This window comes from Stigmatopora argus, chromosome 16, assembly GCF_051989625.1.
Source record: "Stigmatopora argus isolate UIUO_Sarg chromosome 16, RoL_Sarg_1.0, whole genome shotgun sequence".
NCBI lineage: Eukaryota > Metazoa > Chordata > Actinopteri > Syngnathiformes > Syngnathidae > Stigmatopora > Stigmatopora argus.
Window position 1 is genome coordinate 14,392,088 of NC_135402.1, and position 7,453 is coordinate 14,399,540.

A 7,453-nucleotide genomic window follows, 5' to 3' on the forward strand; every position below is an offset into this window, starting at 1 on the left:
TCTCTGACAGTTCGTTTGGTTGCAGGGGACATTTTCAGTTTTTATGGCCAAAATGTGCTTTTCAGAGGCTGAAAAGCATGTTTTGGCCGAGTATGATAATTTTCATTAAAACTTGATTTCTATCACTTCGAATGATGCCAAATGAATAACTTACTTGAATTGGACCATTTTACACTATGTCCATTGTAGATTTGTGTCTCCGACAGTTCGTTTGGTTGCAGGGGACATTTTCAGTTTTTATGGCCAAAATGTGCTTTTCAGAGGCTGAAAAGCATGTTTTGGCCGAGTATGATGATTTTCATTAAAACTTAATTTCTATCACTTCGAATGATGCCAAATGAATAACTTACTTGAATTGGACCATTTTACACTATGTCCATTGTAGATTTGTGTCTCTGACAGTTCGTTTGGTTGCAGGGGACATTTTCAGTTTTTATGGCCAAAATGTGCTTTTCAGAGGCTGAAAAGCATGTTTTGGCCGAGTATGATGATTTTCATTAAAACTTAATTTCTATCCATTCGAATGATGCCAAATGAATAACTTACTTGAATTGGACCATTTTACACTATGTCCATTGTAGATTTGTGTCTCTGACAGTTCGTTTGGTTGCAGGGGACATTTTCAGTTTTTATGGCTAAAATGTGCTTTTCAGAGGCTGAAAAGCATGTTTTGGCCGAGTATGATAATTTTCATTAAAACTTGATTTCTATCACTTCGAATGATGCCAAATGAATAACTTACTTGAATTGGACCATTTTACACTATGTCCATTGTAGATTTCTGTCTCCGACAGTTCGTTTGGTTGCAGGGGACATTTTCAGTTTTTATGGCCAAAATGTGCTTTTCAGGGGCTGAAAAGCATGTTTTGGCCGAGTATGATAATTTTCATTAAAACTTGATTTCTATCCATTCGAATGATGCCAAATGAATAACTTACTTGAATTGGACCATTTTACACTATGTCTATTGTAGATTTGTGTCTCTGACAGTTCGTTTGGTTGCAGGGGACATATTCAGTTTTTATTGCCAAAATGTGCTTTTCAGAGGCTGAAAAGCATGTTTTGGCCGAGTATGATAATTTTCATTAAAACTTGATTTCTATCCATTCGAATGATGCCAAATGAATAACTTACTTGAATTGGACCATTTTACACCATGTCCATTGTAGATTTGTGTCTCTGACAGTTCGTTTGGTTGCAGGGGACATTTTCAGTTTTTATGGCCAAAATGTGCTTTTCAGAGGCTGAAAAGCTTGTTTTGGCCGAGTATGATAATTTTCATTAAAACTTGATTTCTATCACTTCGAATGATGCCAAATGAATAACTTACTTGAATTGGACCATTTTACACTATGTCCATTGTAGATTTCTGTCTCCGACAGTTCGTTTGGTTGCAGGGGACATTTTCAGTTTTTATGGCCAAAATGTGCTTTTCAGGGGCTGAAAAGCACGTTTTGGCCGAGTATGATAATTTTCATTAAAACTTAATTTCTATCACTTTGAATGATGCCAAATGAATAACTTAGTTGAATTGGACCATTTTACACTATGTCCATTGTAGATTTGTGTCTCCGACAGTTCGTTTGGTTGCAGGGGACATTTTCAGTTTTTATGGCCAAAATGTGCTTTTCAGGGGCTGAAAAGCATGTTTTGGCCGAGTATGATAATCTTCATTAAAACTTGATTTCTATCACTTCGAATGATGCCAAATGAATAACTTACTTGAATTGGACCATTTTACACTATGTCCATTTTAGATTTGTGTCTCCGACAGTTCGTTTGGTTGCAGGGGACATTTTCAGTTTTTATGGCCAAAATGTGCTTTTCAGGGCTGAAAAGCATGTTTTGGCCGAGTATGATGATTTTCATTAAAACTTAATTTCTATCACTTCGAATGATGCCAAATGAATAACTTACTTGAATTGGACCATTTTACACTATGTCCATTGTAGATTTGTGTCTCTGACAGTTCGTTTGGTTGCAGGGGACATTTTCAGTTTTTATGGCCAAAATGTGCTTTTCAGAGGCTGAAAAGCATGTTTTGGCCGAGTATGATGATTTTCATTAAAACTTAATTTCTATCCATTCGAATGATGCCAAATGAATAACTTACTTGAATTGGACCATTTTACACTATGTCCATTGTAGATTTGTGTCTCCGACAGTTCGTTTGGTTGCAGGGGACATTTTCAGTTTTTATGGCCAAAATGTGCTTTTCAGAAGCTGAAAAGCATGTTTTGGCCGAATATGATGATTTTCATTAAAACTTAATTTCTATCACTTCGAATGATGCCAAATGAATAACTTACTTGAATTGGACCATTTTACACTATGTCCATTGTGGATTTGTGTCTCTGACAGTTCGTTTGGTTGCAGGGGACATATTCAGTTTTTATGGCCAAAATGTGCTTTTCAGGGGCTGAAAAGCATGTTTTGGCCGAGTATGATGATTTTCATTAAAACTTAATTTCTATCACTTCGAATGATGCCAAATGAATATCTTACTTGAATTGGACCATTTTACACTATGTCCATTGTAGATTTGTGTCTCTGACAGTTCGTTTGGTTGCAGGGGACATATTCAGTTTTTATGGCCAAAATGTGCTTTTCAGGGGCTGAAAAGCATGTTTTGGCCGAGTATGATAATTTTCATTAAAACTTGATTTCTATCACTTCGAATGATGCCAAATGAATAACTTACTTGAATTGGACCATTTTACACTATGTCCATTGTAGATTTCTGTCTCCGACTGTTCGTTTGGTTGCAGGGGACATTTTCAGTTTTTATGGCCAAAATGTGCTTTTCAGGGGCTGAAAAGCATGTTTTGGCCGAGTATGATAATTTTCATTAAAACTTGATTTCTATCCATTCGAATGATGCCAAATGAATAACTTACTTGAATTGGACCATTTTACACTATGTCTATTGTAGATTTGTGTCTCTGACAGTTCGTTTGGTTGCAGGGGACATATTCAGTTTTTATGGCCAAAATGTGCTTTTCAGGGGCTGAAAAGCACGTTTTGGCCGAGTATGATAATTTTCATTAAAACTTAATTTCTATCACTTTGAATGATGCCAAATGAATAACTTAGTTGAATTGGACCATTTTACACTATGTCCATTGTAGATTTGTGTCTCCGACAGTTCGTTTGGTTGCAGGGGACATTTTCAGTTTTTATTGCCAAAATGTGCTTTTCAGAGGCTGAAAAGCATGTTTTGGCCGAGTATGATAATTTTCATTAAAACTTGATTTCTATCCATTCGAATGATGCCAAATGAATAACTTACTTGAATTGGACCATTTTACACCATGTCCATTGTAGATTTGTGTCTCTGACAGTTCGTTTGGTTGCAGGGGACATTTTCAGTTTTTATGGCCAAAATGTGCTTTTCAGAGGCTGAAAAGCATGTTTTGGCCGAGTATGATAATTTTCATTAAAACTTGATTTCTATCACTTCGAATGATGCCAAATGAATAACTTACTTGAATTGGACCATTTTACACTATGTCCATTGTAGATTTGTGTCTCCGACAGTTCGTTTGGTTGCAGGGGACATTTTCAGTTTTTATGGCCAAAATGTGCTTTTCAGAGGCTGAAAAGCATGTTTTGGCCGAGTATGATGATTTTCATTAAAACTTAATTTCTATCACTTCGAATGATGCCAAATGAATAACTTACTTGAATTGGACCATTTTACACTATGTCCATTGTAGATTTGTGTCTCTGACAGTTCGTTTGGTTGCAGGGGACATTTTCAGTTTTTATGGCCAAAATGTGCTTTTCAGAGGCTGAAAAGCATGTTTTGGCCGAGTATGATGATTTTCATTAAAACTTAATTTCTATCCATTCGAATGATGCCAAATGAATAACTTACTTGAATTGGACCATTTTACACTATGTCCATTGTAGATTTGTGTCTCTGACAGTTCGTTTGGTTGCAGGGGACATATTCAGTTTTTATGGCCAAAATGTGCTTTTCAGGGGCTGAAAAGCATGTTTTGGCCGAGTATGATAATTTTCATTAAAACTTGATTTCTATCCATTCGAATGATGCCAAATGAATAACTTACTTGAATTGGACCATTTTACACTATGTCCATTTTAGATTTGTGTCTCTGACAGTTCGTTTGGTTGCAGGGGACATATTCAGTTTTTATGGCCAAAATGTGCTTTTCAGGGGCTGAAAAGCATGTTTTGGCCGAGTATGATAATTTTCATTAAAACTTGATTTCTATCCATTCGAATGATGCCAAATGAATAACTTACTTGAATTGGACCATTTTACACTATGTCCATTGTAGATTTGTGTCTCTGACAGTTCGGTTGGTTGCAGGGGACATATTCAGTTTTTATGGCCAAAATGTGCTTTTCAGGGGCTGAAAAGCACGTTTTGGCCGAGTATGATAATTTTCATTAAAACTTGATCTCTATCCATTCGAATGATGCCAAATGAATAACTTACTTGAATTGGACCATTTTACACTATGTCCATTGTAGATTTGTGTCTCTGACAGTTCGTTTGGTTGCAGGGGACATATTAACTTTTTATGGCCAAAATGTGCTTTTCAGGGGCTGAAAAGCATGTTTTGGCCGAGTATGATAATTTTCATTAAAACTTAATTTCTATCACTTTGAATGATGCCAAATGAATAACTTAGTTGAATTGGACCATTTTACACTATTATCCATTGTAGATTTGTGTCTCCGACAGTTCGTTTGGTTGCAGGGGACATTTTCAGTTTTTATTGCCAAAATGTGCTTTTCAGAGGCTGAAAAGCATGTTTTGGCCGAGTATGATAATTTTCATTAAAACTTGATTTCTATCCATTCGAATGATGCCAAATGAATAACTTACTTGAATTGGACCATTTTACACTATGTCCATTGTAGATTTGTGTCTCTGACAGTTCGTTTGGTTGCAGGGGACATTTTCAGTTTTTATGGCCAAAATGTGCTTTTCAGAGGCTGAAAAGCATGTTTTGGCCGAGTATGATGATTTTCATTAAAACTTAATTTCTATCACTTCGAATGATGCCAAATGAATAACTTACTTGAATTGGACCATTTTACACTATGTCCATTGTAGATTTGTGTCTCCGACAGTTCGTTTGGTTGCAGGGGACATTTTCAGTTTTTATGGCCAAAATGTGCTTTTCAGAGGCTGAAAAGCATGTTTTGGCCGAGTATGATAATTTTCATTAAAACTTGATTTCTATCACTTCGAATGATGCCAAATGAATAACTTACATGAATTGGACCATTTTACACTATGTCCATTTTAGATTTGTGTCTCCGACAGTTCGTTTGGTTGCAGGGGACATTTTCAGTTTTTATGGCCAAAATGTGCTTTTCAGAGGCTGAAAAGCATGTTTTGGCCGAGTATGATGATTTTCATTAAAACTTAATTTCTATCACTTCGAATGATGCCAAATGAATAACTTACTTGAATTGGACCATTTTACACTATGTCCATTGTAGATTTGTGTCTCCGACAGTTCGTTTGGTTGCAGGGACATTTTCAGTTTTTATGGCCAAAATGTGCTTTTCAGAGGCTGAAAAGCATGTTTTGGCCGAGTATGATGATTTTCATTAAAACTTAATTTCTATCACTTCGAATGATGCCAAATGAATAACTTACTTGAATTGGACCATTTTACACTATGTCCATTGTAGATTTGTGTCTCTGACAGTTCGTTTGGTTGCAGGGGACATATTCAGTTTTTATGGCCAAAATGTGCTTTTCAGGGGCTGAAAACCATGTTTTGGCCGAGTATGATAATTTTCATTAAAACTTGATTTCTATCCATTCGAATGATGCCAAATGAATAACTTACTTGAATTGGACCATTTTACACTATGTCCATTGTAGATTTGTGTCTCTGACAGTTCATGTGGTTGCAGGGGACATATTCAGTTTTTATGGCCAAAATGTGCTTTTCAGGGGCTGAAAAGCATGTTTTGGCCGAGTATGATAATTTTCATTAAAACTTGATTTCTATCCATTCGAATGATGCCAAATGAATAACTTACTTGAATTGGACCATTTTACACTATGTCCATTGTAGATTTGTGTCTCTGACAGTTCGTTTGGTTGCAGGGGACATATTCAGTTTTTATGGCCAAAATGTGCTTTGCAGGGGCTGAAAAGCATGTTTTGGCCGAGTATGATAATTTTCATTAAAACTTGATTTCTATCACTTTGAATGATGCCAAATGAATAACTTACTTGAATTGGACCATTTTACACTATGTCCATTGTAGATTTGTGTCTCTGACAGTTCGTTTGGTTGCAGGGGACATTTTCAGTTTTTATGGCCAAAATGTGCTTTTCAGAGGCTGAAAAGCATGTTTTGGCCGAGTATGATGATTTTCATTAAAACTTAATTTCTATCCATTCGAATGATGCCAAATGAATAACTTACTTGAATTGGACCATTTTACACTATGTCCATTGTAGATTTGTGTCTCTGACAGTTCGTTTGGTTGCAGGGGACATATTCAGTTTTTATGGCCAAAATGTGCTTTTCAGGGGCTGAAAAGCATGTTTTTGCCGAGTATGATAATTTTCATTAAAACTTGTTCTATCCATTCGAATGATGCCAAATGAATTACTTACTTGAATTGGACCATTTTACACTATGTCCATTGTAGATTTGTGTCTCTGACAGTTCGTTTGGTTGCAGGGGACATATTCAGTTTTTATGGCCAAAATGTGCTTTTCAGGGGCTGAAAAGCATGTTTTGGCCGAGTATGATAATTTTCATTAAAACTTGATTTCTATCACTTCGAATGATGCCAAATGAATAACTTACTTGAATTGGACCATTTTACACTATGTCCATTGTAGATTTCTGACTCCAACAGTTCCTTTGGTTGCAGGGGACATTTTCAGTTTTTATGGCAAAAATGTGCTTTTCAGAGGCTGAAAAGCATGTTTTGGCCGAGTATGATAATTTTCATTAAAACTTGATTTCTATAACTTCGAATGATGCCAAATGAATAACTTACTTGAATTGGACCATTTTACACTATGTCCATTGTAGATTTGTGTCTCTGACAGTTCGTTTGGTTGCAGGGGACATATTCAGTTTTTATGGCCAAAATGTGCTTTTCAGGGGCTGAAAAGCACGTTTTGGCAGAGTATGATAATTTTCATTAAAACTTGATTTCTATCCATTCGAATGATGCCAAATGAATAACTTACTTGAATTGGACCATTTTACACTATGTCCATTGTAGATTTGTGTCTCTGACAGTTCGTTTGGTTGCAGGGGACATATTCACTTTTTATGGCCAAAATGTGCTTTTCAGGGGCTGAAAAGCATGTTTTGGCCGAGTATGATAATTTTCATTAAAACTTAATTTCTATCACTTTGAATGATGCCAAATGAATAACTTAGTTGAATTGGACCATTTTACACTATGTCCATTGTAGATTTGTGTCTCTGAC